A 13,051-nucleotide genomic window follows, 5' to 3' on the forward strand; every position below is an offset into this window, starting at 1 on the left:
ATATGAGAAGGATGGAAAGGAGAAACCCCCAGACCATAGGCCACGTTTTTATCTAATGTCAATACTTTTTAAGAAGTGTACCTGCCATGAACTGAAAATGTATTTGGAATACTTAATAATAAGCTGATATTGACCCACAGATACCAGTGATACCAGTCTTCACTGTCCCATCACCAACCCTCTGTCACTCCAAGACCCTTATTCTGGGCAGGATTTGTATTTGTATAAGGGTGACTTAGCAAAATAGCTCTACTGAAGTAATGAGTCAGTCAAGTGTGGGGACTGCTTCACCAGATACTTTGCAAATGATCAAAGACCTTTCCCAGAGATGCTTGCCTAAAAAAAGAATATTCTTACTGGATTATGTAAATGGAAATTCCAAATCAGTGTGGAGATTCCTCAAAAAATAGGTCTAAAAATAGATCTACTCTATGACCCAGCAATAGCACGGCTAGGAATTGACCCAAGGGATACAGGAGTGCTGATGCATAGGGGCACTTGTACCCCAATGTTTTATAGCAGCTCTCTCAACAATAGCCAAATTATGGAAAGAGCCTAAATGTCCATCAACTGACGAATGGATAAAGAAATTGTGGTTTATATAACACAATGGAATACTACTTGGCAATGAGAAAGAATGAAATATGGCCTTTTGTAGCAACGTGGATGGAACTGGAGAGTGTCATGGAGAGTGTTATGCTAAGTGAAATAAGTCATACAGAGAAAGACAGATACCATATGTTTTCACTCTTTTGTGGATCCTGAGAAACTTAACAGAAGACCATGGGGGAGGGGAAGGAAAAAAAAAAGTTGGCGAGGGAGAGAGCCAAACCATAAGAGACTTTTAAAAACTGAGAATAAACTGAGGGTTGATGGGGGGTGGGAGGGAAGGGAGGGTGGGTGCTGGGCATTGAGGAGGGCACCTGTTGGGATGAGCACTGGGTGTTGTATGGGTGTTTTTGACAATAAATTTCATATTAAAAATTTTTAAAAAATGGTAAAGTTTATAATGTCAAATATATGGTTTAAATAAATAAATAAATAAATAAATAAATGGAAATTCCAGAGTTAGATGGCTTACGCATAGCTGGACTTAGGAACATAAAAGACGTGACCAGCACCTGAACACCTGGCCCCTGCCCCAGCTCAGCCTGCTCCAGATGCTAGTAAGGTGGTTGCCCCAAACTCCAGACCTCCTTCTCACTGGGTTTAAGTCAATTAGAAACCACGAAAACTTCATTCTCAAAAGTCACAGAAAAGTTATTGTGGCTCCTAAGCCCTCATGGAGTCATAGGACCATCCCTGAACCAGTTGCTTTGGCCAGCGAAGCACGGTGCTTTCATTGGCCAGGACTGGGCCCAGGGAGAGGAGTGTCAGCCCTATTTTGATGACGGAGGGAAGAAGGTCTTTCAAAAGGCAGATGCTCGGAGGGGGCTCAATGTCAACCAACCACGCACCTCACTTGGCAAATGATTGCTCTGAGACTTAAAACCAAGAGGACTCCAGAACCCAGCACTCACCATAAAGATGTCTGAAGTGTCCCCCAGGGTGGTCAGCTTGTGACGACAGTGAGGAATCACTCCAACACAGGTTTGCCTTCATCAGTCTACCTAAGCGAAGACGACAGCCCCACACCCCCAAATCCGTGGTGTATGGGTATATACATCATGTGTAGTTATGCATAGACAGCTGTTAATTGTGATTCTTTGGAAAGGTGGTATAAACAGATCACTGCCAATTGAAAGTTTTAATTAGATTTATTAATTCCAGAATGCAGTTGAAATGTGGTGAATATTGATTGTAATGGCCTCTGTTTTAAATATAATTAATTCATGATCTACATAATTGCTCATTACCTGTACCTTAATTATGGGGCATAAAACATTGTTTATCACTAACATAGTACTAATGGGAAGACAGGCTCTCTCTGATATCTTAGGATCCTTGGTATTTTTGTTGAAGAGAGCAATGAGACATTTCATTTTCTCTAAAGGGAGAAAGAGAGAGAGGGGAGAAAAAAAGGAAACTATGTCTCCAGTGACAACCAGTATGCAGAGACAACCCGATAAACACAGGGCGTTTATGATTCTTTTATGACTACATTTTCTGACAAGATAAAGTAAATACTCTTTTGTGGGACTTTACAACCGCACAAGGCTAAAGCTACTGTCCAAAGAAACTGAAAAATTTGAGGATAAATATACTGTGTTTGAGTCTGGCTCACGGGCAATGAGGATATCCCAGCAGTATGACAATTTTTATATAAAACCATGAAGGATTTCATGGTTTTTCTTCATCTTACTGCTTGTACCAGCACAATACATCTTTCCTAGAAAAAAGAAAATTATACAAATCTATGGTGCTTTCTGTGTTTTCTGATACACCATAAATCCTAAAGGTAGGCCATGTGCCCGTTACGGTTAGCCTGCTTTTTTGGAGAGCCCAAGCAACAACAAAACCTGAAATACATTCCGTGTACAAAAATATCACGCTGGCAGAAAATCTGAGTTCGGTGACATTTTAGTGGTTTTTGATTCTGTGGGATTTTTCGGAAGTTCCTTCACAAAGACCGCGGTGAGCCACGGGGTAAGGGTGGCAGTGGTCTGCGGACATCTGTGTCGCGTGTCAGCTCAGGCCTTTTTCAGTGGCAGTGAAGTGCGTCCCCGGGTTGAGGAGTTTGCAGATGCAGTGTCTTCACTGACTTCGTTGGGTCCCACAGACTAAGCACGAGCGAGGTGGGAGGGGCAGCCAGGAAGCTACCAGGGAGGGCCACCTTGGGTCAATGCTGCTCGTCCTCTGTGGGGATGTTTCTGGAAGAGGAAATAGTTATCTCCGGCCACAGCTCTTCATCCAAGTGGCCAAATGGGGCTTTGTCCCACTCTTCCCAAAATAAGGGGCTCTTTACGACAGAATCTCTCTTTTTTTTTTTTTAATTTTTTAATGTTTTATTTATTTTTGAGACAGAGCATGAGCGATGGAGGGGAAGAGAGAGAGAGAGAGAGAGAGAGAGAGAGAGAATCTGAAGCAGGCTCCAGGCTGTCAGCACAGAGCCCGACACGGGGCTTGAACCCACAAACTCGGAGATCATGGCTTGAGTTGAAGTCAGATGCTTAACCGACTAGCCACCCAGGTGCCCCTTTGCGACAGAATTTCTTATCCGTCCTCACCATCCATAGAGCATGGCTGTGCGTATTTTGACAGTGAGCATTTGAGTCTCAGAGTGCTGTCACCTGTTTTCCACCTTGCGACCAGGGGGCCGCCAGGCACCTGAAGTTGGTGGTACAGTCACTGAAATCATCAGACACTGCACAGCAGCGTGCTATTTACTAAAGACGAATGATTTACTTTATCTGAATTCACAAACCAGCATTGGGCCCCCCAGGAAGGTCTGGAAATTGAAACAAACAAACAAAAACCGAAGCTAAAGTTAACAATAGGGGACAGGAGGGAATTTTGGTTGCTGCTGTTAAAATGAAAGTCAGACAAAAGGATTAAACATTTTTAATACAGTGTTTTAATTTCATCCATGTAAGGTTCTTTTCCCTTCAGGAAGTGTGAGGGAGTGGTTAATAGTATCCAGATTTGTGAGAAAAACAAAAACAATGAATGAAGAGACAATTCTGGACAAATGAGAAATGCTATATTCAAAGCAGGTACTTGTAATTTACAAGACAGCTTACAATTTCTCTGCATTGAAAATCTCTGCCTGACGGCGCTCACTACATTTGACAAATGTTAAGAGGCTGTGGCGGGGGCGGGGTGGGGGTACCGGGGATGCCCATGTTTTCTGTCTGGGTCCCTAACCCACGAGGGGCTCAATGCCTTTGGGCATGGTTCTTTGCCTCCCTCCAATGGGAAGTCTAACTTGCCGGACTCACGAAAGGGTGCATTCGTCTGCTCAGGCTGCCGGAAAAATGCCCCAGAGATCACACAGTTCTGGAGGTTGGAAGTCCAAGATCAAAGCACCAGCAGGGCTGTTACTTCTGAGGCCTCTGTCCTGGGCTTGGGGTGACCTCGGTCTCCCGGAGTCCTTACGTGGTCTCCCCTCCACACCATGCCCGTCTAGGAGTCTGTGCATGAACTTCTTCCTCTTAAGGGGACAACACCCAGCCTGGGTGAGGGCCCACCCTAACAGCCTCATTTTAACGTAATCACCTCTTTAAAAACCCAAATGCAGTCACATTCTGCGTTTACTGAGGGTTAAGATGTCAACGTGTGACTTTGGTGGGGGGGGGGGAGGGGGGCGGTGCATACGGATCCGCCCATAATAAATAGTAATGTGAGCGGAGCCGAGGAAACCTACTTTGTAAATTATAAACTATTAGGTAAATACAGAAGAACTTCTCCTCATTCCCCCCCAGTGAGGACACTGATGGGTGGGTGTGTGGAACTGCAGTTCTCTGTGGGAGAGGGGCCGGGATTTTGTCTCCCACCGCACCCCCGGGGGACATTTGACAACATCTGGAGACATCTGTGGTTGTCACAGCTGGAGGGGAGGTGCTACTGGCATCTAGTGGGTAGAGGTCAGAAATGCTGCTAAACATCCCAAATGGAGAAGGTGCCAAAGGCAAAAGCCCTAATCTGGGGGCATCTGCCCCTTTCCCTCCCTGATCACTTCTGCTGCCTTCTTGGAGGCACAAGGAAGGCAAGGGAGGCTTCCCTGTGCAGAACTGCCCCCGGGAGCCACAGCGCGGGCCGGCCTGGCCTGTCTGCCCTGAGAAGCCTTTGGCCTCGCCCAGGCTGCCTCAGCGCCTCTCTGAGACCATTTTTCTGCACTTAGAGAAAGTTCCACTTCCCTCCTAGAATTATGATCACTTTACTCTTCAGGTTTTTTTTAGAAAGCTCCTCGTGTCCAAAAGGCCGCTAGCAAAATGGATGGGTTTAAGGGGCGGGGGGTGAGGGGGGCGCTCCCTCCGTGGAGGCCTCCCACAGCTGGGGAATGGTTCTCCCTGTGTCCTACAGCACATGCATTAGGACGGCCTCATTTTTTTTTCCCTCCCCTTCCATCCCCTCCCCAGCTGTGTCTAAATTTAGCCCTCTCCCCAGCGACCCAGGGAAAGATCAAAGCGCTCTTTACATCCCGGTGATGTTGAGATGGAGTGGGCTTCTGTCGTAATAGTAAACGGGGCAGAGAAATGGCAGCCAGGGACGAGACAGGTGCACGGGGCTCACCAGCGGTAGGCAGACCCCGGGGATCTGGCGGAGGCCCGCGGGCCCAGGGAGGTGGAAGGAAAGTCTTGATCCTCACAGCCCTGGGTCTCTGGAGGGAATTAGGGAATGGAAGTCTCCCCACAGTGGGCAGGACAGAATTCAGCCCACCCAACGGGGCCATTTTTGCCAGGCCCTCAGCTCAAGCCTTCCCCCTCCTGGCCCCTTTGCACCTTTCCTGCTCAGTAGCCCCAGGTGTTTCCCTTCATATGATGTTCTGGAAGGCTGGGGAGAAGAAAGCGTTTGTAGCCACGCCCCTGTCTCCAGCTGGGCTCCCCAATACAGGCTCAGAGAGTTGCATGCAGGTTTAATGGGGGAGAGACCCCCGTGGGCAAGGGAGGAGGGCCTAAGTGGACAGAGGGAGAGCCCCCACAGCCCTCCCAACTGAGGCCTCAGCGGGTCCCACAGGGTGCTCTGGGGCTGGGAGGGACTTCAGAGCTGTTCAAGGCAAGGCAAGCAGGACTGTGTCCCCCTCCCCCCCCACACACACTGGGGGGTCATCGCTGTGGGCCGTCCCTGGGAAGGGACATTACTGGCGAAGGAGCCAACCCCCATGAGAAGTGAGCTAGGACATGGGCCCCTGAAAACCAGATTTGGGCAGAGCGCCCCTGGGTCTCTTTGACGGACGCAATTTCAAGTCAGAGATTTAGAGGCGTGTCACCAACCAACCCTCCTGTGATCACCTCCCTGAATAATGAGGAAGCAGCCAAGGAAATCACCAGCTTGTCGTTCTACTTTTCACAGAGGGGAAGCCCATGCATCTGGGTGTGGGCTTTGGAAGGTGGGAGACCGTGGGTACCCTGCAAGGCATACACCGCTGTTAACCTCTCGCTGCCTTAACCTCTCCACCTGTAAAATGGGCCCTAGCAGCGTGCCTCGGTCACGTAACCAGTAAGCAGCAGAGCCAGGTTGCGGCCGTGGCCCGGCTGCTGTAGTGCTTACAAGCTCAGCCACCTTGCCTCCTTCAAAGGGACCCCAGGGAGTGAGGCTGAGGGAAGGCAGAAGGGGGAAGTCACCTGCCGAAGGCTACACAGCTGGTTAGTTAGGTCCCCGCCCTTGTGCCACCACACTGGTCCTATTCAGGAAGCAAACTGTTTTGGAGGGTGGGGAAAGAGGAGGGGATGGCTTGATTATCAGTGAAATCGATCAACAGAGTCACCATTTAATTAAAAAATATATCAAAACCTTTCTTGATAATGATCGACCTGTTACACTGGAGCAATTAAAGTGGTGATTTTATTTACTGAGTTACTGCCAACTCCTACGATTTTTTTTTTTCCTGTAATACCCTTGTGATAACTCAATTGGAAATATGTGGTAAGATGCAGTGATGATAATGCCTTTTCTTAAGATGCCTTGAGCCATAGCCAACCGGGGAGTTTCTCTGATGGGTCCGTCGCACAACTGAGATCCCCTCCGTGTCATTCCTACTCCAATGGCTCTGGAGGGACCTGTCAGCAGTCTTAGAAGGGGTCTGTCTTTAACTGGGGAGACACACACCCATATGCTCAATGGTTCTTCGGCAATGGCACACAAGAGGTAATTAGAAATGGATGCTTTTTAAGATTTAAACATTAACTTTTTCAAATTAAATTTCCATTGGAAATGTCACAGAACCGAAAACACCCCTTGCACACGTTCTCAAGGAGTGAGAACCTAGAGCTGTCCAAGCAGACAAGCCCAGGTGCTTCCTGGTGGTGGCAGGGGCATGTGGCGGGCACGCAGAGGCTTCCAGCCACGTGGATGTTGGGCTTTCAAAAGGGAAATGATGAGCCTTAGTTCACTGAAAGTGTCACCTGGGTCCATTTCCCTGGTTATGTGCCTGCCCCACTACCTTCGTGGCTCTTTGTTGGAGAGATAGATGGGAAGGAGTCCCATGATCAATTAAATTTGGGAAATGCCTTGAGCATCTTAACTTAACACAACACTGCCCTCCTGGATTAATATACTAAAAGCTCTGAGATGTTCTGAATCAATAAATCAATTTAATTTTTGGTTCATAATTTTTCCAATGCATCTGACCACAGAACCCTGTCTTCGTGTCATACCTATGAAAAACTTGAAGAATCTGTTTTGCAAAACTCCTAATTGGGTGTAACTGGATTAAAACTGATTATTAATCAAAGGAGGCATGGCAACGGAAGGAACCAGCTGTCAGGGGTCAGGGGACCTGGATTCTGGTCTAGACTCTTCCATTAACTGGCGATGTAACTTTGGGGAAATCACATCCTTCTGGAACTTAGTTTACTTGCCTATCAAATGAGGGGTTGGAGTTAGGTAATCCCATAGACCGTTCTGGGTCTGATGGGCGACGATTCTCAGGCTTGCTCAGATGCACCTGGCAGGGGGAGAGCTGTTGTCTTATCACCCACCATGGCTCATGTCCATAGTCACAGGTTCTGCCCTGGAATGTTCCCAGGCCAGATGAAGTGAGCCTTGGTCCCCAAGGCCACTCAGTCAGATGGGGTTGCTGCCAGTCCACCTGCCATACCTGGTCCACTATGGGATGATGGAAGCAACTGTCTTTTGAGACTCTACCCTCCATGCAGATCTCTGTGAGCCTTGTTGTGGAAAACCTGGCCCCTCTGCTCTTGGAGCACAGGATCCAGATGGGGAGAGAAGCCAGGCCCACACAGGGATGCAAGTGACCACGGGCCACAGTGGGTGCAATTAGCTGGCAAGTGTCTGGGAGATCCCAAAGGGAAGCTCATCGAGGACTGAGTGATCGCGGAGATGCCCTGTGGGGTGGAGGACTTGAGAAAGACCTGAGAAAGGAGATGGAATTCAGACAGGTGGGTAGGAACGAGGATGGCCTGAAAAAAGCAGAACTGCCTGAGGCCTATTTGGGAGAGCTGGTGAACCTCTGTGTGGTTCCAGTGGCAGGCAGAAAGGGTGGGAAGTGACGTAGAACCAGGGGCTGCAGACAGACAATAAGAGCTTTGGCATTTTATGTCATCAGGCTCCAGTGTCATTCAGGTGGCGGGGAGCCACTACGATGTCTTACGAAAAACGGTCTGTCAAACGGGGCTTGGGACGTGATTGAGTGGACACCATGCTTGAGCTTCCTGCATGACCCTAAATGTGGAGCCATACGTGTGAAGCCCTGTTTCCCAGCCTGCGGGTTTGCTCAGGCTCAACACTCCCCAACCACGAGCAACATTAGGCCGGAGCACCCAGTGCCAGCTCACACTCGCACAAGACTGAGCAGAAGGAAACCCAGCTCCTCTAGGCCCGGAAGCAGTGATTAGAAGGAAGAATATTCCTGGAGCACAAGGTTCAGGGGAGTGGGAAAAAGAGCTGTGCAAATGCCACCCTAAAACAAGCTCTATCCCAGGGCGCCTGGGTGGCTCGGTAGGTTAAGCGCCCAATTCTGGGTTTTGGCTCAGGACATGATCTCAGGGTACGTGAGTTCGAGCCCTGTGATGGGCTCGAGCCTGCTTGGGATTCTCTCTCTTCCTCTGTCTCTGCCCCTCCCCTGTGCTCTCTCTCTCTCTCTCTCTCTCTCTCTCTCAAGATAAATAATTAAAAAAAAAAACAAAACAACAAGCTCTACCTGACAATTCTAGATAATCAACCCATGCCTCGGGTTCTAGTAGAGATGATGCACTGTCATGCGTGATTTTTAACTTGAGTGATAATAAACAGTAACGGAATGTAATGATTTATGCTGTCGGGAGCAGAAAAATGAGTGAGATGCTTGGATGAGTTCAAGCCCATGAAAGATCAGGGGGCAGCTGGACCGGGGAAGCTTTCCTGCAGTCTCGTGAAATGGCAGCGACACTGAACAGCTTTTAAGGTAACTTTCAAATAATGATTCCAAGACCCTATTTTTGACACCTTGTCTTAGTAGGGATGCTGTTGCATGTAAGGGTCTAAGAATCGGGACCTTCGAGCTCTTTTTGACGGTTATCTGCTCCTGCTTCAGTCACTTGCGAGCCTGGACCGCCACACCCGCGCTGCCCAGAAAGGCCACTGGGCAGAAGCTGTCTACGATTCAGTGGTTTGCTCAGGACCCCGTGGGGTCCATCGGTGGGAGCCGGTCCCCTCACCTGTGGTGACTGCACACACCGGGCTCAGGTCTCTGAAACACGCATCTCAGGTGCTCTTGTTAGAACGCTGGGCACTTACGTGTGCGAGCACAGTTACAGTGCCTTTGTTTCCAGGTCATGGTGACCCTAAAACCCACCGGTACGGACAGTAGAAGGGATTTACTGACTCACATAACTGGGAAGTACAAATGTGGGAAGGACTTGAGGGTCAGAGTGATGCTTTTCTTTCTGTTTCTCCATTCGGCTGCCCTGGCTTCAGCTTCACCCTAGGGCTGACCCCTCCCTCTTAGAGACAGATGGCTGCCAACAAACCCCGGCTGATGTGTTTTGTTGCCTAAACCGGTGGAAAAGGACAGAGGCAGAGACTTCCGTACCAGGAGAGTAAGAAAGTTCATTTTATAGGAGCTCTAAGGAAACCCCTTTGTACCTTTTATTGGACTGACATGGGACCCAGCGCCAATCTCGAACCAATTGCTGGGGCTACTGGTGGGACTTATGTTTGTCTTTCCAGTCAGCACCTCTCACTGGGAGCTGGGGGACTGGCCGCTTCCCAGATATCCATCTGATGCAGATTGAGGGACAGGGAATTCTGCAGGGAGAAAGGAGGGGGATCTCCAGAAAAAAAAAGGAAGGTTAAACTGGATGCGGTCGGAAGCTCTCCATTGCTAAGAGGCCAACCCCATGCAGAATACTGTCTGTTCCAGCATCATTTCTGAACTAGCATTTGCACATGCACTACTATAACTGGTCCTTGTGTATCTACCTCCAGCAGGTAGGATGCTTCTGGTTGTAAGTGACAGTAAATCCTAACTCCAGCTATCTTAAATAAGGAAGTATATTATCTCACATCCAGATGTCCAGTGTCCCCTAGAGAGGGCCTTGGTAATCAGCAACGGCCCGGGGTGCTCCCACCTCTCCTAGCTCCTGTCCTCATCATCCCCTTCACCCCAAGGTTGCTTCCCCCTGCACTGGACATAGTTGTTGCAGCTCCAGACATGCCGATCCAGAGGAACAAGAAAGGACCATCTCTCGTGGCTCTCTCTTGGGAGAGAGGACAATTTCCCCAAATCACCACTGTCAGTGACAGACATTCACTCATGGTTCATTGGCCAGAACGAGGAGATGTTCACCATCGGCTTAAAATACAAAAGTTTTGGATAGAATCGATGTGAGGAAGGCAACGTCATAACCGCTATTGCATCTAGCTGGATAAAATGAGCTTTGTGCCCACCTAAGATACTGAGGTGTAGACGCTCTTAACATTTGGGCCAGTGTGAGGTGAAGAATGCTTCCCTCACATGGGAGAGCTTCTCCCCATGTGTCAATGTGGTTTCAAGTCCCAACTCCACTGCAGTTGGGGGTGTGGGGGGTGTGGGGCAGCATTTCTTAACCTCTCCGGGATAGTAACAGTTCTGGGATCGTAAAGCCTTGTGGGTATCAGTGGGGAGATTCCCTTGAAGCACTCCCCCAATCTGGCACACAGTAGTTCTCAACAACAAATGGCGTTACTTTCCTGGCATGTCCTCAAGCTGATTGCGTCTGCTCGCTCTGATGTGCATGGTCTCTGCCCATCCAGTGCTGAGTGTGAACCTTTCAGACGTCTGTTCCCAAAGTGAGAATCAGCAAATGGAAGGTTTGGGGGCTTCTGTCTCATTTATTGAGCCTTTTGGTTAATTCCACCCTCAAGAGTTCCTTTGCTTAATAACCATGGAATGGTCACTTTGCTCTACTATTATCTTTGCAAAAAAGGTCCCAATATACATTCTTCCGCCTGCAAAAAAGTCTAAAAGCTTATGTGTCAGGACCTATTTTTAGTGCTTTACAAGTCAGATCTTCCCTCCTTGCTTTCTCCAGTCCCTCAGGACTTTTAGATTTACTATTTAAATATTTATAAACTGTTACAATTATTTATTAAAGGTTTATGTTGTTATTATATTTAGTAGGGAATATGCATTTCTTCCTCCAAAAATAACAGGACTTTCCATTAAACGACGTGCGTTAATGATGCAGTAAATTGTCTCTTAAAGCCACAGAGAAAGTTTTCCTCTCCTTTGACAACCCTAAGTACCCTTATTTAAAAGTAGGGGTCCTACCTCACTGGAAAATGCATCGCTCCTGACGCCCCAGATGTTATTATGCATATTTAGGGAATGCTTAGTGCTTACACAGAGAAAGAAACTTTACCTTCAGAGATCACTGTGTAGTCAAAACCAAGAGATGCTTTTGTAGCCGGTAACCCCATAGCTGTGCTCCGGGTACTCGTGTTGGTGCACGTGTGTGCACAGAGAAGCGTGCGTGTGCACACCAGCGTGTTACATGTGTGCGTGCCTGCACGTGCCTTTGTCTTGTTTTAGATTCCCTCATTGCTCGTCTAGTCTGTGCCAAAGACACAGAAATGAATAAGAAACGCTCTGCCCCAAGAGACTCAGGGGTCTCATGGAGGAAGAAAACTAGGTAATAGAGGAACAATCATACAAAGTAAGTGTTAAGCAGCACAGAGGCGTCTAGGCAGTGTTGTGTGGACCAGGCGGAAGAGTAGCTAATTTTGCAGAGGAGTGATTCTCTGACATACAGGTAGACCTATATGTATATCTACAAGGTTTGGTCTGGGAAGAATGAGCCGCTTTTTTTGTTCTTGGAATTAGACTGTTCTGCCACCACTCGGTTGCTCACTCATCCACATGACTGTGTGGCCCAGACCCTGCTGTAGCTCAGTGGCTATCAGCCACGGGGAATTTTGCCATCCAGAAAACTTTGGCAATTTCTGGAACCATTTTTGGTTGTCACACCTGAGAGGGTGCTACCGGCATCTAGTGGGTAGAGGACAGGGATGCTGCTAAACACCTTGCAGCAGCCAGCAGAACCCCCCAACAAAACACTGTCTGGCCCCGAATCTCAATAGCGTCAGGGTTAAGGTTGGGAACATCCTGGTGTAGCTCAAAAGGGTCCTGAGTCAGGTGAGTAGTTTTGGACGAGGCCAGCGAGATTGCCTTGAGGTCCTCGGAGGGAGAGCTTGGGCTCAGGGAGCCAGTCCAGGGCGGCGAGATGAACACGGGCTCTTCCCGTGTTCTAGATCTCACATCTAGAAACTTCCCCCCAGGGAAACGGTCAGAGGCTCTCTTTGAGCTTTGAGAGATGCTCAAAGCTGCGGTAATAACAGCAACAATGACAAAACTCAAACCCTGAAGGGTCAACGCTAACAGGTTGGCTAATAAATTAGGACACATGATGGATTTTAAAGATGTCTGCAGGTAACTTCAGTGACATATACATCGTCTGCCATCTGAAATTCAGTGACAGAGAGTGTCTCTCCCCAAACACACATTCTCCATCCCTCTGTCTCTGTGTCTCTGTGTCTGTCTCTGTCTCCCTCTTTCTCTTTCACATACACACACACACACACACACACACACACACACACACACACGACTGAGGGAAATAAACCTATGGGCTAATTCCTATGTTGGTAGATGGTAAAATTAGAAACAGTGTCCTTTTTTTTAATGTACTTTAATTTTTCTGTATTCTCCAAGTTCCTGACAATAAACATTAACAGAAAAAAAAATTACTTTGTTCTCATTTTTTTAAAAAAATTAGTTTTAATGTGGGTTTGTGTTTTTAAAGAAGGCCCATGAAACGAGGAAATGAAGCCCGGCGCATCGGCCAACCCATGCCATCCATGCATTGAGGCAACGTGTATCCCTTTCTGGACCTGCTTCTGGGGTGCCCAGGGGCCCCCAACCTCCCCCTCCCTGTCTTTCAGGGTGGTTCTGGGAAGCCAGTGAAATACTGCA

This window comes from Puma concolor, chromosome E2, assembly GCF_028749965.1.
Source record: "Puma concolor isolate L17-30 chromosome E2, mPumCon1.1.hap2, whole genome shotgun sequence".
Lineage (NCBI taxonomy): Eukaryota > Metazoa > Chordata > Mammalia > Carnivora > Felidae > Puma > Puma concolor.